Here is a 25,750-nt window from a genome sequence, read left to right as displayed (position 1 = left end):
TCTTAGCAGGGGGAAGCCAGGCAGAGGCTCAGTGCTTGTAAGTCTCTGCTGGAGCTGCAGCCAGGGGGCAGAGGGGAGGGACCAGCCCTGCTCTGGAGCAGAGAGCTCCACCCAGCCCAGAGAGCATGTGGGGAAGCTTGGGGTGCCTGGTTTATCTTAAACCAGCAAGGGGTCTGGGACAGGCATTGCATAAACTGGTTTGACCCAAATCAGTTCAGTCTGATACTACATTCAACTGGGTTAATCTTAAACCAGTTTCAGCCATTTTGAAACTGGTTCATGTGCACTGAATTTCTGTTCTGTTACAAGTTTAAACCAGTTTCTGATCCCTTAAACCAGTTTGTGTGTAATGTCTGTCCCTAGCCCAGATGTTCTAAGGTCCTGACATGCTCCCTTTTTAGTTGGACATATCAGTAAGATTTTCTTCTGCCTGAGTTTGACTTTAAAATATTAGATATCCCATTTTCCATGTTTGTTGAAAGACTGAAGTGGAGATGTATGGGTGGCAAGGGTCAAACTAAAAAGAAAAAGGTATCACCCATTTATAAATGCAGCTTTTCTCCAGCCAAGAGAAAAAAAGGGTTTTGTCAGGGGTTTGAGTTAGATAGGTGCCAATAGCAGCATAATTGGAGGCCGGAGGAGTGTGTGTGGGGGGAGGTGGGGGGTGGAGGGAGTCAACCAAGGCAGCAGCCCCAGGTGCCACTTGTGCAGAAGGCTGCAAATATAACTGTGACTGAAGTGGCAGCTGATCATGTCACTGTGATCAGTGCCATGGAAGCCAGTGCTGAACCATATGTCACACTGCTACCCAGGGCACAAAGCTGCCTGGCTATACCTCTGGGTGCTAATTTTTAAATTTGATAAAAAAACCTCTCTCTCCTTCAGTTGCTCAGGGTTCAGTCTCTTGTGATGAGAAATTCTCACTTGGTTTCTAATTTACAAATGGTCCTCCTAAAAAAAATAAACAGACAGGAAAAACTAGGGTTATCTATCTAACGTGAGGGAAAAAAGAAAGCAAGGATTATTTGACACAGGAGAGGGCAAAAAAATCCTATTTTTAAAAATGTTCATTGAAAAAAAAAGACAAACTTGGAAAAAGGCGGCATACACTTCTTGATGTCCATTTGGTGAAACATTAAGGAGCCTTAAGACGCTTGTATAATAGATAATCTCTGTTTATTTTTATACATTGAAAATAAAGGCCTTCTCTACTCTGAAAGATTTTACAGAACCTAGAAACTAGCGAAACTGTGACATCCCAAGAGTGGAGGTAGTGAAAAGTAGACAATTTAGAAAGAACAGATTTTTAATCTGATTTTTAATTGGGGGGATGGGGATGTCAACCCTTATTTCACTACTGGCCTAAAAAATTATGTGCAAGGGAATTTTAAAACACAGTAAATTTGAAAGGTTCCCATGGTCATTTCTTTAAATTGAGGGAGGTAGTCCACTAAATTTCATCATGATCTGCTTTCCTGCACACTGTTAGGCAATGTTGAATGTCCATTATCCATCTGCCTGTGTCCGGTATCTCAAATTTGGCTACTTTTTAAGGATTCCATTTACCCATGCTTGTACTCATAACACCTTCTCACATATGCTGCTTTAAACTTGTGAGAGTAAGAATCCCAAAAATAAGCATTTGCAAGATCATACTATGCAGTGTCAATATTGTTTGGAATGACAGGCAGTACATGTATAAAACTAATTCATCTGTCCGATTACCAAATACCTCCTAAAACGTAAATATTCTTTTTAGCTTTCCCAGTGATCCAGACTGATATCCTGCTCAAATCACTCTACTGAAATCTGTGGAGGAATGCTAATTTACACCAGCTCAAAGTATGGTCCCTAAGTGCAACTGCTTGTGTGAATAGAAGTTGGCATGCTTGCAGTCTAAAGTTACTTGTTCTATTTCTGGGTGTGGACACAAGTACATTTGGAGCTGTTTCCGAAGGACAATGTTTCATAAGGGTAGAGGCTGTTAGGTTCTAATTGTTGCATGTTGACAAGCTGGGAACCATAGAAATGTAGCAAAAAATGCCCAACTTTAAAAGTGGATGTAACAGTGTTAAAGCTGGAGCAATCCAGCTTGCTCACAGGTAACAACTGGAACCTAAAAGCTGTTGCCCTTTTGAAAATCTCCTGTTTCGAAATGTCTCCAAATGCATGTTTGTCTACACTTTCTGATATGCCGCATAAAAATTAGGGAGACTTTTTTTTTCCTTGGACAATAGTTTCAGAGAAACAGTCCTCGCTATGAGCAGGCTGATTGAACTAAAGCTTTTCAGGTGCCTTTTCTGAATCATGTCCTGAGAGTGATAAGCATCTGAGAAGTGCTATCACTTGTGACACCATAAGTGTGGAAGCCCAGCTTTGAGGGGAGACGGGGTTGTTAGCCAGTTCCAAAGATCCAACCCTGTGGTTAAACTGGTTAAAGTGTTGCAAGGCAAATGATTTTTTAAAACATCAATAAGACAAATCACAGCCCCACTTGTGCTGCTATGCAGAGAACAAAGGGAGGCATAATTGTGCCCCTGCCAAGGAAGGGACACAAGGGGAACCATAGCCTCCTTAGTGCTACAGCCTGCTCTTCACTCCTTGCATATAGGCAAGAGTGGATAGGAACAGGTGGAAATAGGTGGAGTCTTGGCTTTTCTCCATCAGCATCTTGGCCTATGTAACTGCCTCAGTATCCAGGGAATGTGCACTACATCAGACTTGGCACAAGTACTTTCTCTGAATGCAAGGGGGAAACACGTCCAGTCAGGATTATGTCAAATTCTTGAATTTTCGTCCAAATCCTGAACACAGCACAATCCAAACTGTCTTTTTTTCCCCCCTCGAGGGTCAAAAAGTTGAAAAAACTTTCTCTCTCATACATTTCCATGTATATCTAATACTTCCTAATTCCAACAGGGAACAGAGGCAAACGAGATGAAATGCTTTGAGAAGCGTATCAATGTGAAATATATCTAGCCTGTGTGGAAGAAAGAAGCACTGGACATTTCAAAAGGAAGCCTGTTCACATGCAATTTCCTGGCCAGTTTTGCAAAATTAAAGGCTTTGGGTAATAGGAGTGCTTATCTGAGCTAAAGTTGAAAAGCCTTCTGGGGTGCGCTCACAGCTAGACTCTTCTGTTCAAGTATCTGTAACACAGGTTTGGGAGTTATTCCTGGAGTTCCATTGGCTTGCCTCTAGGAGAAGAAAGCTCTGGAAAATGTCATAGTAAGACTGATATCAGTCTAATTTATCTTCTACCAAAAAGGGAAAAACTGTTTCTGTCATAGACATTAGGGCTGGAAGGGACCTCAGAAGATCGAGTCCAGCCCCTTGCCCGAAGGGCAGGAAGTCAGCTGGGGTCATAGGAACCCAGCAAGATAAGCATCCAATTTTCTCTTGAAGGTGTTCAGTGTAGGTGCTTGAACCACCTCCAATGGCAGGCTGTTCCGGACTTTGGGGGCTCAGACAGTAAAGAAATTCTTCCTTATGTCCAGCCTGAAATGGTCTTGCAGTAGGTTATAAACATTCTACCTTGGCATCACTTGGGGTGCTCTGGTGAACAAAGGGACCCCCAGATACTGGTGGTCACCCCTGATAAACATACAGGTGGCCATCAGATCACCGCTGAGCCTGTGCTTTCCCAGGCTAAAGAGCCCCATGGCTCTGTTTTCCTGACCTCTGATCATGCGTGTGGCTCTTCGCTGGACTCTCTCAAGCTTCTCCATATTCTTTTTGAATTGTGGAGCCCAAAACTGGACGCAGTACTCCAGCTGCGGCCTCAAGAAAGCCAAGTACAAGGGGAGAATGACATCCCGGGATTTGTTTGAGAAGCATCTATGGATGCAAGCCAGCATTTTGGTTGCTTTACTAGCCACAGCATCACATTGCAGGCTCGTGCTCATCTTGTGGTCAACGATGACCCCCAAGTCTCTTTCTTCCATACTGCTAGCCAGCGTAGCACTGCCGAACCTATAAGGATACTGCAGGTTTTTCCTCCCAAGGTGGAGTGATATACAGTGTTATTTCAGTGTTATACATCATCAGGTTCTCATCTGCCCATTTGCTGAGTCTGTCCAGGTCAGCCTGGATCGCCCTCCTGTCTTCAGGTGTGGATGCTTTGCCCCAAAGTTTGGTGTCATCGGCGAACTTGGCCAGTCCACTTCTGACTCCAATGTCTACTTCATTGATGGAGATGTTGAACAATATGGGTCCAAGGACAGAGCCTTGGGGGACCCCACTGGTCACAGGGCACCATGATGATTGACTTCCATCTATTACTACCCTCTGGGTGCAACCACAGAACCAATTTCCCAGCCAGTGGATCATGGTGGACCCAAGGCCACAACTGGCCAGTTTCACCAAGAGGTGATCATGGAATGTCAGACTGAAGGCTTTTTTGAAGTCAAGATATATGACATGAATCTGTTCTCCCTTGTCCAGGTGATACGTCATCTGGTCATAAAAGGAAATGAGATTGGTCAAGCAAGACCTACCCACGACAAACCCGTGCTGGCTATCTCTCACGATGTTGGTGTCAGCGAGTCCATTATGGATGAGAGAAAATGGTTGACATCATATACCTCGACTTCCAGAAAGCCTTTGACCTGATATCCCATGAGGTACTGGAAGATATCTGGCTGAACTGCAGGACCATCAAGTGGGTGCAAAAATGGTTGCGGGGTAGGATGCAGAGAGTCCAAATGAATGGATTAATGTTGTCCTGGCAAGATGTGGGCAATGGCATACCCCAGGGGTTGGTACTTGGCCCAGTGCTGTTCAATATCTACATCAATGAACTGTACAAGGGGGTGAAAAGCACATTGGCTAAGTCCGCAGACAACACCAAGATATGGGGTTTTGCGGACACACCCGCAGGTAGGCTGCAGATTCAAGCGGACCTAGACAGCCTGTTGGGCAGAATGGAACCAGATTAGGTTCAATGTAGAGAAATGCAAAGTGCTGCAACTGGGAAGGAAGAACCCCCAGCACACCTACAGGCTGGGCATCACCAACTTGACCAACACTACAAATGAAAGGGATCTGGGGGTAACAATAGACTCCAGCATGATGGCCTCTTTAATAAACTTTTCTAAGACCATCCCCAGGATAGAGGTCAGGCTGATGAGCCTATAGTTTGCTGGGTCCACTTTCCTCCCTTTCCTGAAGATCGGCACCACATTGGCCTTCTTCCAATCTTCAGGCACTTCACCAGAGTGCCAGGAGTTCTCAAAGATCTGTGCCAGAGGCTGGACTATGATGCTCGTCAGCTCTTTGAGTACCTTGCGGTGTAGATTGTCAGGGCCAGCTGACTTGAAGGTATCCAGCCTCTCAAGGTGTTCCTTCACAAGTTCAGCATTGATGGAGGGCAGGGGATCTCTCTCACCTAAACCTCCCTGTCCCATAGTGGGCATGGGCATCCCATGGGACTGATGAAAGACTGACGCAAAGTACCCATTTAATAGGTTGGCTTTTTACTGGGTGTCAGTTGTTGGTTGTCCTATCTGGTTTAGCAGGGGTCCAATGTTGCCCTTGCTTTTCCTCCAGCTCCCCACATATCTGAAAAAGGACTTTTTATTGTCCTTGATACTCAAAGCTAGTTGGAGTTCAACCTCTAGTTCTTACGGTATTTTAAAAGAAACCATCTTAAGCAAGTTGTGATAGGAAGCAGTGCCTGCATTTCTCTCTTGCTCTCTAAATCCATTTTAGCTTTATTTTACATATATAAAATTCCAATCTAGATTTTAATAGGATCATTAAAATAATAAATAATAAATACGATGTTCAACTACCTTATAAAAGTTTGTGCTTATTGTTCAGTATGTTATTATATCATCTTAAGGGACCAGATGGAACTACCAACCATATAGCTGCTTGTTTGCAATAAAGCAGTAATGAATGCTTTTTGTTGTTCAGTCAAAGCCTCAAAGGAACCTGCTCAAAATGTTGTAGGGGAGTTACCCTGATTACCAGTAGGAAAGCTAATATACAAAGATACAGCAGTTTCACAAACTTTACTTACCTGGCAAATGGTTAAATATCACCAATTGTGCATCACTGACCCAGAGAAAATCATCTTGCTAAGCCTGTACAAATTTGACTATAAACTTGCCCATAGTTCTATAAAGGGCAACTTAAAACTAACTCATTAAATAAAACATCTATCTTCATTCATGCACTTTTCAAACATCTTGCTTACTAAAAATGTTTCTTTATGACAGAAAAGTGATTATTCCCTAGTAATGAGCCATGCAAAGAGAAAGACTTAAGAATTTGCAAGTTGAAACAATAAACAAGCCTCATTGTGACAGTTGGTTTTGTATACATCTCAAAATTCTGGGTAGGTAAAACATGCATGCAACCACTGGAAAAATATGTTAAAATCAGGTTTCATTGAGATCTGTTATTAATCCCCTTGCATGCAATGTACTCCAGTTTAAGGAGCCACTAGTAGCTTGGGCCTGAACTCAGACTAACTGGTGTACTTCATGACTTTGACCAAATCACTTTTATTCCCTTGTCTATTTCTCCATATAGAATACAGCAACTGAATGACCGAACAAACAATGGCACTGAGGGATAAATCTAGAGTGACCGTTTTAGGTTTGATATCCATTGCAAGGCATCATCAGTAGCCTGTTGCAGGTCGTCAATGCAACCATTAAAATGATAAATAGGACATTCCTCTGTGACATGCACTATAGTTTGGAAATCGCCACACTCACACTTGGTGGTCTTTAATAAAATTCTATTTATGTAATAGGTAGTTGCTTCTACCTGGTCTAGTATGTAGTCTTTTCATTGCTGTCCAACTCCCCCATGATAAAGCAAAGCCAGGAGATTTAGATGTGAGGTCTATGATAAGAAATTTCTTTATAATGTCAATTGTGTTCTATTGCTGGATCCATTTTTCCTTAATGTCAAAGTTTTTGTCATTCAGCTCTTACCCTGCGCGCCCAAATGGCCTTCTCAACTTAAGCCTTGGCCTAGGGAGGGACATCAAGTTCCTTAAAAATTGGTAGCAAATTGAATGTAAACAGTTTTTTGTAAATTCTTAAAGTAACCTGTTTACATCAAAGAGCAGGAGGAAAGGTATGAGATAGAGCAGACAGCCAAGGACAAGGGGTAGATGAAGTATCTGTTATGAGTTTCATTTAGTTGAGAGCCAGTCAGGCTGATTAGGGCCACTGCCGCCCCAAATGGGACACAATATTCAGCCATTCAAGGGAATAATACTTATAAGCATTCCGCTGAATATAAAATTCCCTTGTACCTCTGCCAGTCCGGATGAGAAACAGGTGAAAAGCATATCCTGACTGAAATTGAGAGGCTGCAATGTCACAATTAAAGGAATTTAAATATCACTTGTACACTTTGCATGTTCTTTGCAAATTTCCATGTTTAAACCACTCCGTCCATCTTAAATATCTCCAAAACACCTGCTGCTCTGATACCAAAACACCTTAGGCTAATAATAAATACAGGCAGGTATGCATCTATACTAGAGATATATATTCTCATAATATGCTATTGATTTTAATGGTAAGTTAGGCACCTAAACACTTTGGGAATTTCTCTCTAAGACTGTCGTCTTTGCATCATAAATTTAAGGTGACTCAGGACAGTACTGGTTGAATTTTCAGAATGTCTCATGACCCCAAAGGACCCTGCTGACACTTATGAGAGTACATGTTCACAAAACTTTTTGTTTTAATCTAACTTTATTCTCTCTTCTTTCAAGCATTCTTGTTTTCTGTTACCTTGTAGCCTTGTACAAGCTGCTTTCTACACATGATTTCATTATCTGAGCTATATTAGAAGGTTGTTAACGCAAGTGCCTTGGGCTTGTCATTTCATAAATGTGCACTGTAGCCCCTGATAGTCTGCTGACAGAGAGTATGTACAAGCAAAGCTAGGGTGATCTAAATGCCCAGCTGTGCAAGTGATTGCAGGGCTTAGGTTGTTAAAAATGGCACACCAAATCTAGTTAGTTTTTATCAGATGAGAACTAACTTTAGATCTGTATGGGATTAACTCAACCTAGAGAGGGTTAACTCAGCCTAATGAATGCTTGCACAGATTCCCAATACAGCCCAGAGGCTAGGAAAGCCGAGCCACTCTCCACACCCCTGTGGCTGTGCTTTTTTTTTTTTTACCTGCCATGACCCTGACCCGGCTATTTTACCCTATCTCCTCCTGAACCAGGCAGCCCCCTGCTTCCACCAACTTCCCCATAGATCTGTGAGCCCCCCTTGGGCCCAACAACCCTGCCCCAGATGACCCACTAGCCCCCTGCCCCAATTTACTCGCCCCCAGTTGCCCACGCTTGCATGGAGTGATCCCAACTCAGGGTTAGGCAACTTTAAGTTGAGTAAACCTGAGCCGGGTCCTGAAAACACTTGTTCACACCCACAGATGCATCACTTCCGAGCAACAGGTCCACAAAGAAATCCATATTGCTACCCTCAGCCTTTTACTTTTAACTGAAAGGCATGTCAAAGTATTAATAGATGCATCAAAATAGTTACACGATAAATTAATCTCCTTTTGCTTTCACATTAGGAAAGAGCAGTTAGGATAACCTTTCTTGGTAGAAAAGTTAACATTGGACAAGGCACTTCTGGCTTCCTTGTTGTCAAGTAGGCAAGGAGACTTTATAGTTATATTTAATGTAGCTCTATTTATATTGTGGCTTCTTTAAACAATTTGAACCCCTTGTTTCATACGCACAGACACACACCCTCTTTCTCTTTTTCCATCTCCCTCACACACGCATTGCCTCTTTTATTAGTGAGGCACAAGACAAAAGAAAAAGGCCACTCTGTATTTATGGCCAAGCACAATAAACCTCATTTCCTAAAGCCAAAACTAATCTCTCATACATGCTGGAAATGACTTCAATGAAACCACTTTACGGTAGGTACTTTATACACTACAGATTATAACCACTACCAAATATTATAGTTCAGAACAAAAGCCAACCATGTGCACATTTCGCTTCTCACAGAGGTACAACTACATTTGCTGAGCCTTTTTTTCTGTAGGCTAACTATAAATCCTTTTTGTGCAATTTTTCCCCCTAAGAATTATAAGTTCCTGTACCGTGTTTTATAATACAAACTCCAGTCACAGTGCCATTTCCACCAACACATTCTTTACGATACAAAAAATGCACTTAATGGTCAATATAATCAAATTTGGTAAGCTTCTGTGGGGTCTTGCTAAATCAGTGTGCACTGTACAAAACCATGTTATTATTCATCTGTAACTGGAATGTAGCTGGGAACTTCACAGAAGTAGTTGTACTTGTGAGAATTCTGCTACTCTCCAAAAAGCATCTCATGGGTTTTTAGTACAACTGAATGTAAGCAAGAGCCTTAATCTAGATATGTATCTCATAGTAACGCTGTATATTTTGAAAAGAAATAAAGTAACAGAAGAGGACCAATTCATAAATAATCTAAGAGCACTGAAATTGTTATAGGGCAAATGCAAGATAGACTAAATTCAGTGGCGTTTAAAAAGTGAGATTTTAAATAAATAATTTGTCCTTCCTGCATTCCTTTAATCTGAGCCTTATCCTTTAAACCAAGAAATCTGCAACTAGTTACAGTACACACAGAATATACTACTTTACAATCTGAACTTGGAAAATCATAAATTGCTTTAATAGTTTTGAGGTTGTTTAAATAGACTTCCTAGGAAAAATTAAAACTTAAGAAAAAATACCAACCTAAACGTATTTTCCAAATACACTCAAACATTACTGAGAGGTACTTAATTAGTAAAATGCTATAAGCGAGGCCTCATCTGAAAATGAGGACAGAATGAGGACATTTTTTTCCTGCAGAAATATGGAGCTGTATGTAGCTCTTGAATGGTCCATGTAGTATGTTAAACTCTGTGCTTAGCATATCCACAGAGAGCACGAATCCATGGCACATATGTATGTGCCTTCAGTGACATCCCTTATGATTCCACATACCAAAAATGTGGTAAAACCATGAAAAAAATAAAAAGGGCTGAAAGTGATTTGCTTGGCTCCAACACATACAGCATTAACCATGCAGCATTGTATGACTCAGGCCACTGATGTTCATAATAACACTTTCAGATCTGCAAAACTGCAGACTTCACAGGACTAAACGCGTGACGTAAAGAAATAAGAGTATCTGGACAGGAAATCAAGCCTGGTGAATCCAGAAAGGCATGCCCAGAATTTTATGTTGGCTTGTCCCACTTGGAAAGGATTCCAGCTTTCATACTAGTATAACTAATATAAGAATACAAAAATGCCCTATCCTGGCTTAATACCAATGCATTAAATTAGATGAACAGGTTCAGGAAGAAAAGTCACAGATTACTATAATTTTTATTTTACATAGGGTTATCGTAGTCCAGACCCACAGTCCCCTATCCCTCCTGTTGCCCCTCACTCCCTGACATGCTGCAGCCCCAGCACCCAGACAGCTGTCCCCAGCACCAGCAGGCACCCACACCCCTTCTTCACACACCCATTCTCTCCCCTGACACACACACACCTTCCCCCCGCCCCCCAAGACAGTTCCCAAGCCCTGGCCCTCCAACCCCCATCCCCCATAGACTTACCTGCATCCAGTTGCTGGAGCTGCTTCCACCACCCTGCCTGGCTGCATGCTGGGCACAGGCATGTGCACACACAGATGCACATGGCACCTGCTTCCAATTGCCCCAAGTAGCATCTTGCAGGCTGGAAGGCTACCAGCCTGTAAGGGGATACCCACAGTATCCTCCTTTTAAGGGGAAATTCTGCATTTTTCTGCAGCAAATGGAAAACCCAGGTCCCTGGTAAGCATACACGCCACTAGGGCAAGCTGGGAAAAGCAGTTCTACCAGCAAAATCCTGGGCAGTTTTGTTCATATTTAAAAAAACTGCCCGGGCAGAGATCAGAGGACCCAAAAAGAAGACAAGTCTGGGAAAACCCTGAAGTATGGTAAGCCTACTTTATAGGTTGTACTATGCCTTTATACTTTGTGGGTGGATGCCTTCAAGTATATTTCATAATAAGTAACGCTCATAAATCCATAGAACAGATTTATATATTTTTAATTTAAAAACAGAACATAAAGCCTAAAAAAAATTAAATGAAAGAATCGGTATTCATTTGAGAACAGTATTACAAAACATATAGATGATGTGTCAACTTTTCATTCTTTAATACTGAAAAAGCACTAAATAGAAATATGATTTATTATATGGAATTAAAATTGGATTTATAAACTTATTAATTTGCTGCTACTTGGTTTAGAATGAAGATCTTCTGCAAGTAAGCAAATATTGCTGACATCAGTTCTTACATGCGCTGCATTTAATATCCCTATGACTAAAAACTTTCTAAAAGATTAACTGGGGACACAATAAACGAGGAATTGCAGAAAATTGTGTAGAAAAGCTCAAAAAAAGAAAACTGGATAGAAAAGCAGTAAAAAAATCTCCATAGTTTCCCAAGCAGGAAGCAACTGTGACCACCTGAAACCTGAGATCCTGCTCCTGCCTCTGTTTCAAGGTCATTTACATCATCACAGATCCTCACAGGAGGTGAGAGGCTCCCTACCAGCTATAAACTGACTGCCCAGAGGAGTTTACTATCTATTGACTCATCTGTGAAATCCTATGAAATATGAACTTTTATTTCTACCCAGGAGAACTTTTACAATCTTTTCTCCCATGCCTGATGAAGGGTGTTTGTGCCCAAAAGCTTACAATTAAAGAATTTTTTTTGCAAAAATCTTGTTCGTCTAATAAAAGATATCGTCTCTACCATGAGTCCTGATTGCCTTTTAAAGTCATATTATTTTTTTATTTCAATTCTTCCATTTACAGATACCTGAACACAAGATACAGAGTTAATTTTGCATGGCAACAACAGATAAATAATGCAGGGGAAGTGTATGGTGTACAATAAAACTGCATATCCCAACAGCAATGCTGAAGTCCGGCACTATAATCCATTACCTAATGCACTGGGATTTTGAAAACAGTTTTAATTTTTTTTAAAAAACAAAAGCTTAGCAGTTCACTTGTAAGGCTTTGTTTTTAAGAGGTGCTGCACAGTTTTATGAAAGCTTTTACTGCGCACTTTCCTTTCCCCTTGCTAAGTGGGAATTACTGAATTTCTGCAGATGGTTATAGTCAAGAATCCAACACAGGTTTTCTGGATTCCTCTCATAGTAAGACTGTAAAATCCCTGTGGGTCTGGGAATCAGCCTAGCTAACCACCTCACATGGCGTGGTTGCTGTGGCTCTGTTGATATTACTATGCGAGAACTGTCCCTTCTCACACAACTTCCTGACTTTTAGAATCAAGCACTACAAAAAGCCAGTGGCCCACAGTGGAGCCCATGTTCTTTCTTCTTTCACTCCTTTATTATGAATTTTTACAGAAAGCGTTTCCCTCTTCCCCCCTCTTTTTTCTGTCCTGTATGATTTTAACCTGATTCTGCTTCAACCCCCATAGAAGGTAAACAGTTGCTGTCAGGGGAAGGCCAGAGAAAGAAAAGATTTCACTTCACTTACTATTCAAGAAAAAGCAAAGGCTCCCTTGTGATCTTTCACTTTACCCACAAAAGAAGGGAAGAAGGAAGAGAGAGAGAGAGAGAGAGAGAAAGAAAGCACATAGGAGTAGAGCCGACAGAAATTGCTCTTACACCAGACTTATTCCAAACGTTCATGGCAGCGTCATTAATGCCATGGGGCAGTGGCACAAAAAGAAGGCCCATAGCCTTGTGCATAACGCTTGATACTTCTTTTTGGATTGACAGCAGAGAGCTCTTTACATACAACTGGCACACATTCAGAATACCTTTAGCTGATCTGACTGAGGTGGATGGACTGGGAGCCTATTTGTGCTGCCCTTTTAAAAACAGGACTCACAGATTTCATAGAGTTTTCTGCATAAAGAACACAGGATCATACTACTTACTGTTAAAAAAAATTAAGAGAAGGGTTCAGTTATATGTATAGATCCTAGTATCACCACAAGAGATATCTGACAAGTAAATGAAGGAGAACAATTTCCTGCCATACAGAACAGTGATCTACAATGTGCCATGGGATAAGCACAACTGAAAAGGAATATACAGTTACAGTTGTATTGCTGTTTCACTCATATATCTCATGGCACCATCTTGAGTTGCCTATCTTAAAAGTGAGCAAAAGAAACTCCTTGGAGAATGAATTTGACCTTTTGCAGCAAATGGCAATAAACTTCTAGATTCAAGTTACAAAAAAAAAAAAAAACCAAGCCAAGGACCAACTGCCTAATGCCATGAAGAATAAGCCATTGAAAGTTGTGAAAAATGAGTATTTCTTAATGGTCTCAGTAGAGGATGCTTAAGCTGAGTTTAATTTGAATTTTAAGCCCTAGTTCTGAAAAGGGCATTGGACAGGTTTTTCTCCAACAATTTTATTACTACAAAGACTATTATAATATTGCTATAGCTCCATGTTAAAAGCAGTGCCAGCTTATGCACAGCATTCTTAGAGTACAGTCATGAATTTTAGTTCACATGGGGATGGGAAAGCATTTTTTAACGAAATAAATTCCTTGGCCAGGGACAGGAGTAACACATAAACTAGTGGAAGTGAGCAGAAACTGATTTAAACCTGTAACAGAACAGAAGTCCAGTGCACATAAACCAGCTTCAAAGTGGCTAAAACTCGTTTAAGATAAACCTGGTTGAATGTAGTATCAGACTTAACTGTCTTGGGTCAAACCGGTTTATGAAACTTTTGTCCCAGACCCCTTCCTGGTTTAAATTAAATCACAGTCCCCCAGCATCCTAGCATGCTTTTCAGCCCTGGGCTGGGCTGGGCTGTGCTACCTGCTCCAGCAGAGAACGGTTAAGCAGGGGGAGGCAGGAACTAACCCCCACAAACCCCAGCTGGAATCTGGGGCCATGGAGGCGACTTAAACTTCCCTTTCCCTAAGTACAGAGCTGTCCTTGCAGAGCCCTGCTGCTGTGAGTGTGGTGTGCAAATTCCAGAGACCTCGGGGATAGCAGGAAGAGAAAGCAAATACATGGCCCATGCTGGCTACATGCCAGAGAGCCATGCTGTAATGCCTCCCAGTTTCTGGCCTGAGCCACTGCAGGTATGTGGCTGCATTTCCTGAATCAAGAGTGAATGTCTGCCCAGCTGTTTCTCAGTTTAATCTCTGCAGCTTAGACTAAACTGCAAAGAATGAATTGATTCAGCCTTAGGCTTTTTGACTGTCTGTAATTAGCCCTAATGTGACAACCCTGCAGCCCTAGATACCGGCACAAGCAGCAAGGGAGAATCCCCACTTTTATCTAGAAAATCATAGGGAATAGGGTCAAGAGCTAATGGGCCAAAGGGAGGGAACAGGTAAAAGAAACAGAAACATCAACACTGTGATAACATACTCAGCACTTCAATTTCCACCCTCACACCTCCAGAGGTGCATCAAGCAAGCATTCAGTCCCTAGAACACTCAAACAGCAGCCTGCAGCTGCCCTGAAGTCTGGGCCCAGCTCCTTCGGTCCACAGTTCTGGCTGCCTGAGCCACTGAGATCTCCAGCTCCACTGTGCACTCCTCTGTGTAGGACTGATCAGGTTCCACAAGCACGCTGCTCTCTCTTCTCCTTACTTCAGCCTCAAGCTTCCTCTTCCTTTTCCTGGGTTTCTGGGAGTTGTAGTCCACATTACCAGTCATCACAGCTCTGCAGACTATCCCCTTGTTCCTTATGCTGCTACACTCTTTACATTCACATTACACCTTGATCCTCCACTAAGTACTTGTTCATCCTCACTCGCTCACTCATCTTCATTTCCATCAGGCTATGGATCCCACCCTACATTTTTTGATCCAGAAGCATCCTCTGGCACCACCCTATTGGACCTATTGGGGTCTGTATTGGTGAAGGTTCCACTGCGAGGCCTCTACCAACGTCTTGGCTGCTGATGAACAGGCCTACCTAGCTCCCTTGTCAGGCCAAGTTTTCTGTTCTGTGAACACAGATGTTTACTACAGTGTAAATTACAGGTTTTTGTCCGCCTGATCTGCTTGCCAGCTCATATAATATATATAAATGTACTAAGAGTGTTACATAAATAAACAGGCATCACATTCAAATCAAAAAGTCCCTTCTTAGTGTAGAAAGCTTCTTAGCTCTGTCCTCTGGGTGCACTTCCACCTGCCAGTACCCTCTAGCCAGATCAAGGGAGGAGAACCATTGAGCTTTGGCCAAGAGATTTAGTACATCATCAATTCAAGGTAAGAGCTAGGCATCCTTAACAGTAATATCATTCTGTCTATGATAATCTAGACAGATCCGAACACCTCCCCCTTTCTTCTGCACCAACACCACCAAAGCAGCCTATGAGCTGAAGGACAGCCTGATGCCTCTTTCTACCAACTTTTGGGGTTGATAATTAAACTCCTTCTGGAAATAGATGGGTACTCTTTGAGGCCCGTTGGACAAATTTGGCATTGCCAGTATTAATCTGGAGCTCTGTTAAGCCTGTATGCCCTAGGTCATGGTTGCCAAAGCTGAGTACATCTGCGTACTCCAACAGGACCTCTTGTACTGCCCCCACGAGTTTAGGCTCCAGGCTGTGATGACTTAAATTGAACTTGTGTTCCAACTTCTTTCATTCGACAGAAGGTTATTGCCTATCTCTCTAAAGCTTTGGCTCTTATTTGAACCCAGTACTCTTGCAGCAATCAACCTTTTTGATATAAGGTTCTCCTGCAGGACAGCCACACCTGTCTTAAGTGTCCCAAGTATGTGTGGCCTGTGGTTCTGTTAATATGTTAGCAACACACATTGGAATTTCACCCCTGTGGCTCCTACCCCTTGCAGTTCCCATTAGGAATCCCAATTTATCAGTAAACCTAGGTTCAAATAAGCTCTCTTCTTCACAGCACCATCTCTTTAGTTTGCCAGCGAGCATCACTTCTAGAAGGTATTGTTAGATTCTTCACTACTACCACTATCAATACCATTCCAGTCACTTGGCCATCTGTGGTATACAAGGGGAAATGCCTCCCTATAAAGGAACATGAACAATCTGCAAAATTCATAGTGACTAGATAATTTTTTAGGAAGTTAGTACCTAACAAGGTATCTTGATTGACAGCCTTTGCTATGGGGATTCTACATGGCAATTGCAGGCCTTCAAAGTCAATGGTTGTACTCCACTATCCCAGAATTGGAAGCACTTCTCCATTGGCTGCCTTGACCACTAACTGTTACAGAGTCGAAGGCTTTTTTCTTTCTCTGTTGTAGCTTGCTTCCATATCCAGCTATGTACAATAGATACCTGGGCACCTGAAACTAGGAGGAACAGGAAAGGAACTTCTCTTAACTTTCACTCTAGGTAGTATCTTATACCTGGTGACACCAGCAATTAGCACCTCATTCTGTGGGTCATTTTGTCTGCTAGTAGTGGACAGGCCCCTCTCCACTGCCAACTTCAGTTGCCCTGCCCTGAACACCACCTTCTCTCTGGGAACTTCCTTCAGAAGTGATCACAACTGTCATAGTCATTCTCCTGATGACACCCAAACCACTGTGGTTCAGGAGAATCACCCCTTGCAAGTCTACTCTGGAACTGGGTGTCCATACTCTTCTTGAGCTGGTCAAATTTATCTCAGATCTCTCTTAATGTCTCCATCACTGGTCATAAGGCTGATGACTCTGAGGTTGGGGGTTTGTGCTCCTAACTTCTGCACCCTTGCCTCAGCACCTTGGATATCTAAAGCCTCCAGTTTTTTGGGGTTTTTTTTACAATTTCCATCTCGGTGGCTAGCTTTATGGCATCATCCAGGCTATGGCGTCTCCTCAACTGAAGCTGAACCTACTTCTCCCAACTGAAGGTATTGCTATTGAAGTCGTTATAGGCCAGCTGGTCCTGTATCTCGTGGCTGACTTGTGGGAAGGCCTTTACAACTAATCATCTTAGAGCAACACCAAACTCTTGCACTGACTATTGAAGACTCTATAACTAAAGAAAGCTGTATGGTCCCAGTCAGGACCTGCACCTGGTTCCAAAGTATTCCTGAGGGTGCCTGTCATGTGCTTGTTATCCTGTTTAGTTTCACTGCTGAGCCCACGGTAGACCTCCCTGGCTTTCCCTATAAGCAAGACGCTCAGGAATTTTAGCTTAGTGGCGTCATTCCACCCACTTAACTCAGATGCCATTTCAAATGGTTCGTGCCAATCCCCCTATCCTGGCTGCTCCCCTCTGTAAGGTGCTGGATTAAATATAGGCCTTGAGACAGCAGATGGAGTGTATGTGTTTTCCCCTCCCACTGGGGGTACCCCACTGGCAACGTGTAGGGGGTGCACCCCATGTAAAAAGCATCACCTATGGGCGGTTGATGATCACAACCCCACCCCCCTTGCCACCGAAAAACCGCTGGTGGCATCTGTGGGCAGTCCCCAGTTGCCACTGGCCACCACAGCTGCCTGCAGGAGCTCCCCGCTCACCACCGACACACTGCCTGTGGGTGGTTGCCATGCCCCCCACCAGCCTCCAGGTGCATACGTTCATGAGGTACCCCCCTCCTCTGTAATACTTATCTTCCCTGATCAAATGCCCACAAAACATACAAAATCTGTACACTTCTGCAGCAGTTTGCCCTGTGCCTTATGGCCTGTGACCACCAAGCCCCATTTGCCTCATTTGTATAACAACCACCCTTCACAATCCCACTTTTACCACCAATTTGTGCCAACTCTGCAACCCCAGATACTGACACAAGAAGCAAGCGGGAGTTCCCACTTTTATACAGAAAATCATAGGGGTTAGGGTCAAAGCTAATGGGCTCAAGGGAGGGAACAGGTAAAAGGTAAAGAAACATCAGCATTAGCACCTCAATTTCCCCCCCCACACACACACACTTCTGGGGGTGTTCCCAAACAAGCCTTCAGTCTCTAAAGCAGTCAAACCATAGCCTACAGCTTCCCTCAAGTCTGAAGCCAGCTCCTTCAGCCCACTGTCCTGGCTGACAGAGCCAGTGAGATCTCCAGCTCCACTGTGCACTCCTCTGTATAGGGCTGACCAGGTTCTACTGCACACTCCTCCCCTTACTCCAGCCTCAAGCTTCCTTTTTTTTTTCCCTTGCCCCCAGCCTCTGGGAGGTTTCTGGGAGTTGTAGTCCAAATTAACAGTCAGCACAGCTCTGCAGACTGCTGCCTGATTCCTCCTGCTGTAACACATTACATTCACATGATGCTAATTCTTGAAAAAAAAGATCTGCATTGATCTTAACTAATCCCCTTCCTTTTGTGTCCTATGTATCTACAGGCCTGTTAAATTTAGAAAAATACAAAATGCAGTTTATGTTACAACACCAGAAGAGCTGCCAGTATTGAACTTATGCTCTTTATCCTTAAGGTGTTTAATACAAAAGGGCATTGGGAACAGAGATCTAGAGAAACCGCTGTTAACGCAAGGGATAAGAAACAGAAGAAAGGAAAAGCAGTAAATGCTCCTGACACAGCAAGGTGATCTTTCCCCTGGAGGACTGGATTTTTAAGTAAATACAGCTTAGAATATATTGAAATTTTTGTTTCTTTCATTGTAATATACTGCAATCTGTGTTTCTTCCTTTTTCTCTTTTGAGGGAAAATTCTACCTTGCACTGAGGAACAACATGGTTTGACAGAGGTCAGCAACCCCCGGCATGTGTGCCATTAGTGGCATGCGGAGACGTTTTTCCCGGCACACCAGGAGGCACGCAAAGAAGTTGGTTTTTTTGTTTGTTTTTTAAAGTTGCTGCTATGGGCTCTCCTGCGCAGCCACAAGTCGCAGCACCGCGGCAGGCACCAGGCAGACCCAGGGGAGCACAGGCAGGGAAGTGTCTGTACTCTACTGCCCCCACCCATGCTCCCAAGCTGCATCTCCAGCCTGGCTGGCCCTGGAAGGAGCTGCCCAGGCATGCAGACGCCCTGTTCAACCTGGAGCTGCACCGAAGTGCCGAGTGCTGGGGCCAGGCAGTTGAGGAGCATGGGGGGCCCATAGGAAGGCAGAGGCTGGGCGGGAAGTGGGGGCTTCCCCGGGGCTGTGTGGGCTCGAGCTGTGGCAGGTGGGCAGACAGGGTTGCCCAGTGGCACCCATGGTGGGGCCTGGGAAGCCCGCGCAGCTCCTCAGGGATGGGCCGCAGCCAGCCTGAGCACATGCATGGGGCAGGACACGGGGCTCAGGGGGCTTCCCTCTCCAGGACTGGCCTCCCTGCACGCTGGGCACAGCACAGGCAGGGCAGAGCCATCCCCACTGCGGGACCTGGCTGCAGGAGCCCCCTGGACCCTGGGAACAGCCACTGCAGCTGCCTCAGCCTGCCCGGGTCCCAGCCTTGCCCACCCGCAGCTCCCCTCGAGAGGCCAGGGCTGGGGCAGGCAGTCCAGAAAGCTGCTGCAGTGCAGGCTCCCTGCTGGCTCAGCCCCAAGCACCAGCTGCAGCTCCCAGGGAACAGCGAACAGCCTGCGGCTGCAGCTCGCACTCCCATTGTACCCAGCACCAAGCAGGGAGCTCCCCGGGCCCAGCATCCTGCCACAGCCATTCAGCATCCCTTCATGGGCAGGGTGGCTGCGCCCCATCCCCACAGAGCTGCGCAGGCCGGCTGGGCCCCACCTCCAGTGCTTCTGGGCCCCCCGCTGTGGCCCAAGTAGGGGAGCCCTGGGGCAGCCCCCGCTCCCCACCTGACACCAGCTTTCTATTTACTGTAAAAAAAAAAAGGCAACATTCATGATTAGTAATAGTATTAAACATGCAATGCATCCTGCCATGTACCCCCTCCGCCCTAGTTTTGTTTTTGTGGTGTGCCAGCACTCCGGCAGCTTACAAGGTAGACACTGTGGTTTTTTCAGCACTCCAGCCAAAAAACATTGCTTACCCCTGGTCTATGAGCGCTTATGCAATATTTACATATGGAGTGGGCTACGTATTGCCCTTTGTACAGGTTGAATTTTACTCATATTTTCCTCCCTTTCTCAAGGGAAACATAAGGTCTAGGGACTTACAAAAACTACCTGCATATCAATCACAAAGCATCTTTACCAGAAACATTCTGAACATACATAGTAAATAGTGATACAAAAAGGAATGAATGGCTTCTTCTTTTGTACATATATTTGTTATTCCAAGAACATCGAATGATTAAAGACACAGCTGTCACTTAAAATCTGCAGATCTCCAACTGTTATAAAATTTTAAAGCAGAGTTTTATTCTGCAAAGTATTACAATTTGTAAATTGTTATTTTTATTTACACTTTATATTTAGTTAACTTCACCCAAAAAGGCATATTATCAGATCTCTGCCATGAAAAGTTGCCTGGCAGTATTTCTGTAGGAATGAGTCTCTGTATTCTCCTGAAATAAATTTGACATGTAAAGTTTACCTACTTTTAACGTTAATAGCTACTTAAATAAAAAAAAAAAGTGTGTTGCTATTTTTCTGCTATGCCTTATATTATGTTCTCTCTGCACACTAGCTGATATAAAGCCAAGGAATGATGGAAAACAAGGGATTCAGCCAATATCTATTTTTAACAAGGGATTCAGCCAATATTTATAAAATGGCCAACATTTCAAAGGCATTTAATGCACTTGTTTACTCACTGCTGTAAGGGCCAAATTACTTAAAAACCTTAGTCCCATTGCCTCTGAATGAGACCCAAGTACCTAAATCTCATTGAATTTCAATAAGATAGTTAAATGCCTTAGTTGGGTTTGAGTGCTGTTATAGGCACGATGCTCCTGGAAATGTATGAGACACATGGATTTTTAATTATATCTTTATAGAACAAATTGGATAACTAGGAGGCAAGCTTTTGGGCATTAAGGTTAAGTACAGACAGTCAAAAAGCCTGAGGCTGATGGTTAGGTCTTAGCTGTGTAGACTGAACCGAGAAGCAAGCGAACAGACATTCACTTTGGATTCTGGAAATGCAGCCACATGCCTGCAGTGGCCCAGGGCAGAAGCCAGAGGGGCACTACAGCACACTTTCCAGCTTGGCTGAAACAGACAGATTGGGCGAAGGGTAGCCCGCCCACCCTGCAAGAGGGTGGTTTGTGGAGGAGATACAAAGCATCCTGGCAGGCTGGGGGACTGCTAGTTAAACTGAATCTGGAAGGGATCTGGGACAGAAGTTCAATACATTGATTTAACCTAAATCAGTTAAGTCTGATACTACATCTATCCAGGTTTATCTTAAACGGCTTAGGCCATTTTGAAAACAGTTTATGTGCACTGAACTTCTGTTGTGTTACAGATTTGAACCAGTTTCCTATTACTTATACCAGTTTACATGTAATTTCTATCCCTAGCCTAAAAGCCTTCTTCAGGTCACCCCCTAAATAACTAATCGCCATCTAAAAGTCTACGGTAAAATGAGACTTGGCTGGCTTAGATTTTGCAATTTTAAGCATAGCAACACCTCAATCATTTTAAAAATCTGGGCTTAAACTATTGATTTCAATGGGAATTTTGACTCTTAAGGACTCTTGGGATTTTGCATTATATTAACTGAATAAGATAACTGACTGTAAGGTTTCTTTTCCAAACACTGGCTAAATTCTAATTAGAATATGATACGAAAAATTGACTGGACAACAGCTAGTACTAGCCACACAACTAAAGCTACAAGCCAAACTTGGATGTGGGGAACCATGTAACTTATCTGATTAAACAGAACTTAGCAATACTAATTGAATGTATAAATCTTAGGAACAAGTTTACTAAATAAATATGAATAATGACTAAATCAAAGGAAACGACCTCATCAGAAACAGGCTGAACTTCTCAAATATTGTACACTCTGCTCTAAGCCTGAGTCTTGGTAATTTCACTCATCTGTTGCTTGAGAGAAGCTAGAGAAACACAGAAGCCTTCAAGTTGACTGACTGCAGCATCTAGCAGTCTGACTAAAAATAAAGACATCACCCCTGGCTGGAAATGACCGTTAGTTATGGGCTTCCCCAACCTATTCTCCCTTAGGTAGTGCTGAAAATGGACTAGCTCCTGGAATCCAATTTGTAAAACGCTTTGTATTTGTAAAATGCTTTGAACTCTGGATGAAAAGTGCTGCGTAAGAGCAGAGTTTTATTTGAGGGGCTATTTCCAGGACTATTAGAGAAAATACCACAGGCACATTCTACCAGGCCTGTCTCACTCTATCTGTCACAGCTGAAAACACTTTCATCCCACCTACACCAGTTGATGAGTAAGTATGAAAGTAACTATTACTAACAACCACTGCCAGCAATAAGTCATTGTCCTCCTGCAGACGCTCAGAAATCACATCATCAGTTCATATAAAAGTTACATTATTCAGGAAATGACGGCTTACCACCCCACCCCTCCTTGTGCTTGCCAGCAACACACACACACACACACCAGGGGATCTGTCTGATCACCATTAAGTGAATTTTTCAAACCCTTACAATGTTTAATCTGAAATATAATTCAAATTATTGGATTATAAAAATCTGTAGTTGTTACATCTCTACTTTTAGCTTTACAGAAATGGGAAGTGCTTTCAAAATCGTAACACAAACAGGGTAAAATATTCTTAGAATAGTAAAAAGTCTTGTTCCTAATGAACAGGTCAGATTTATTCTTTTGCATTTTTCATTTAAAATCCTTTTGCATTACACACTGAATTGTCTCCTCAGTGGATACATTCTGAATTAGAGGCTTTATTGACAAGTGAGAAAACATGTTATCTTATGCCTTACTATACCTGTAAAATTGTTTCAAACAGTTAAGACTCTCAAGCTATATTCCTGCCAATGCCTCTTACTCATTTGGCTAGCTCTGAGCAAATAGTTAAACCAGTTTGGGCTTCAGTTCTTTCAACTGTAAAATGATGACAATAATAATCATCATCTTTACACATGGAGGCATATTTGATAATCTTATATATAGAAATATATGTAGGTAATAGGCTTTTAAGACAACTTAAGGAGAAAAAAACACTAGAGAAAGACTCAGAATAGTACTTGCTCAGGCCTGGAGTTTGGAAAAAATAATTTTTTAGTCCATGCTAGAAAAGGTCTGATTATGTTTTCTTTGAAATGCTCTTGCAACACCATTCTTTGGGACATAAAATTAAAATTTGCCAGACCTATGGACTTTAAGTCATGAGCAAATCTGGTATTCCTGTGAAAAGCTACCCAAATTTAGTCTCAGACGTGGAAATAGCTTAACCACTTTGGATGAAATTTTTCTAAAGTATTCAGCATGAGACAGACAGTTGACTGGGAACAATTAAACTCTGGCAAAGTTAGAAGCAACTAGCCAAAGTTTATCATGATAAGCAGTGCTACTAGCTGTATATATTTATATGCATGTATCTATATAAATTTTCTAAATCTACAAAATTCAGTGTTAATGAAACTTTCTATTAACTCCTATCATTAATAAAAATTATTAGTTCACCCATAATCTTCAAGTTATTAGCATTTTGAAAATATCGATTTAAATTTTTTGAATATTTATGGGGGGGGTGCGTGCGTGCGTGTGTGTGTGTATTTTTGAGTGTAACTGCAGCCTGTGTCTCCCAGTTGAAGGACTCACTGTAAGGAGCTATGGAAAGAAAATGTTGGGCTTCTTTCCATAGCAATGAGCACTGGCTGCAGAGCAAAAGGAAAAATCAGACATGGGAATAAATGAAGCCTTTTAAATATCGGTCAATGTACCCTTATTTGCCCCTGTGAAGGAGGAGCAGCAGCAGCAGCAACAGCTCTGCCAAGTAATGGCACTGTGATAGCTCATGAAAAATCAAAATCCACAAATTAAAGAAGGCCAACAACAGTAACACACTGAGCTTCCAGCCACTGAGTTGGGCTGTTGTTCTCTTTTAAATCATCATATTTGGCTCTGCATCTCAACGTCCCTTATATGACTATATTATATGCCAAGGAAGCTTGGCTTTCTAAAAAGAGTCTATTATCCACCCACTTACAAGCAAGTATAACCACCATGTGAAAACTCATTGCATTTAACCTATAGGAAATTACTCTGGAGACATTTGGAAAACAAACAGGAGATTTGGTTACAGTACATCAAGAGGAATATCAGAGGCAGATTATAAAAGCCAATCAGTCTAACCTGGTGGTCTTTTATTCTATGGTTCACCTCTACTTAGAAAGAGTATCAAGTATGTACATGGAAAAAGGAGTCCCCTTCCACTTGGGTGATATTAATTAAAAGACAGTTGTTGCTACAAGCTTCTCTGCAACAACAGACTCTTTCACTCAGAAATTCTTGTGAGTCATTGCTTCTATTCAGGATTTTATGTTTGGGTTTTTGCCTGGGCAAGGATCAACTACAAACAATATCCATACACACATATACACACACATACAGAGGTATGTGTGTGCATGTATGCGTGTGTGTGAATGGGAATGACCTATGGAAGCTGTAATTAATAATTTCAGACATATCCTGTCCACAGATCTTAGGGAGTAGGCAAGACTATCTGCAAGGCTATAATCTGCAACTGGATAAATTAGGAAGCCAACAGCAAAGTAGTTTATGTTGATGGGAGAGCTTTTTGACAGAGATTGACAGAGACTGGTGGACTCAACCTTTCGGCCCTGTAGCCAGATGAGTGGCACAGAGCCAGTTCACAGGTTGGGTCAGGTTCTATGAGCCAGAACCAGGCACAGCACTGCATGGGTCCTGTGCTGCCTTCCTCAGCCCCAGAAGTCCAGATCAGGCCCCATGCTGCCTCCACCTGCCTCTGCACACCTGCATCAGGCCCCACACACTGGGATCAGGCCCTGCACTGCCACCCCAGCTCTGCGTGCCCTATCTGGCCCACAAGTCTCCCCCCAAGGAGTTCAGAAATTTAGCAGCAGGAAAGCAGCCACCACTCCCCATGCCAATGAATCTCTGGACCCAGAGGAAGTCTTGCAGGCCAGATGACATGGCTCTGTTGGCTGGATCTGGCCCATGGGTTGTGGGTCATGCATGCACGCTGTAGAGTATAACAGCTCAACATTTGCAAAGTCCTTTATTACCAAAAAAAAAAGAAGAGAGAGGTAGAATTGGAGAAGCATAAGGAATGAAAGCAGAGTATACTACCACTGGTATAGCTAAAGGATTTTGAAAATCCAAGATTATACATTGATTAGATCCATGTTGCAGACTTGCTTATCACATGCTGGCTTGATTTACTAGAAAATTCACTAAGGAGTGAGATACGACACGCAGCAATGTCATCTACTTCTGGAAATTATTCTTTCTAGAAGTTTATCATCCCAGCTTTCTCCATTATACATTGGAGCCAGAAGAGTAGTAGAAGAATCATATCATTTTTAATTTGTTTCCAGGCAGGATTGTCTAATAAGAACCAAGGAGGCAACTGATGTTCCAGTTAATCCACGCACAAATGACAGAACAAAAATCTAAAACCATTCAAAGCACAAAGGCCTGGTCTTCTTCCCGGTAAACATCTGATTGATGTTGATGGCAGTGGGACAGACCCTAAAAAGGTTATGAGATTTCTTCTAACAAAATTTGTTGTCAATTTTACAACTCAACTGGTTTCAGTGGGGACAAGATATCACCCTCTATTTTTGCCATATCCATGTTCTAGCATATCTCCCATAACCATCTGAACATCAACAAAACAGCAGTCCTGTGTCATTTATAGAAATGTGATGTGCATCATCTAACCAAATTAAATCCACAAAAGAGATGGCTTATGTAAAGACCCTTGGACAACGTCAGGCCT

General features: G+C 42.8%; 1 protein-coding gene across 1 annotated transcript in view; it reads right to left on the bottom strand.

The window, feature by feature from the left end:
• Positions 1–25,750, bottom strand: part of ITGA9 (integrin subunit alpha 9) — a 350,292-nt gene that overhangs the window by 106,980 nt on the left and 217,562 nt on the right. The gene's annotated exons all lie outside the window — the stretch shown is intronic.

Source organism: Crocodylus porosus, unplaced genomic scaffold (genome assembly GCF_001723895.1).
Source record: "Crocodylus porosus isolate Cpor-Errol unplaced genomic scaffold, CroPor_comp1, whole genome shotgun sequence".
NCBI lineage: Eukaryota > Metazoa > Chordata > Crocodylia > Crocodylidae > Crocodylus > Crocodylus porosus.
This window is presented reverse-complemented; position numbering and strand designations above follow the sequence as displayed.